This window comes from Rhincodon typus, chromosome 36 (assembly GCF_021869965.1).
Source record: "Rhincodon typus isolate 14 chromosome 36, sRhiTyp1.1, whole genome shotgun sequence".
Lineage (NCBI taxonomy): Eukaryota > Metazoa > Chordata > Chondrichthyes > Orectolobiformes > Rhincodontidae > Rhincodon > Rhincodon typus.
Window position 1 is genome coordinate 18,032,575 of NC_063367.1, and position 432 is coordinate 18,033,006.

Consider the following 432-nt stretch of genomic DNA (forward strand, 5'->3'; position numbering starts at 1 on the left):
CAGGGACGAGCTGGACTGGTTTTGGGATGCGGTGGGGGGAGGGGAGATTTTGAAACTTGTGAAATCCACATTGATTACCATTGGGCTGCAGGGTTCCCAAGCGGAATATGAGTTGCTGTTCCTGCAACCTTCGGGTGGCATCGTTGTGGCACTGCAGGAGGCCCAGGATGCCGCACCTCCATCTCCTACCGACCCAGCTCGTCCCTGCCTCCCTAACCTGTTCTTCCTCCCACCTATCCCCTCCTCCCACCTCAAGCCGCACCTCCATCTCCTACCGACCAAACTCATCCCGCCCCCTTGACCTGTCCGTCCTCCCTGGACTGACCTATCCCCTTCCTAACTCCCTACCTACACTCACCTTTCCTGGCTCCATCCCCGCCTCTTTGACCTGTTTGTTTCCTCTCCACCTATCCTCTCCTCTATCCCTCTTCT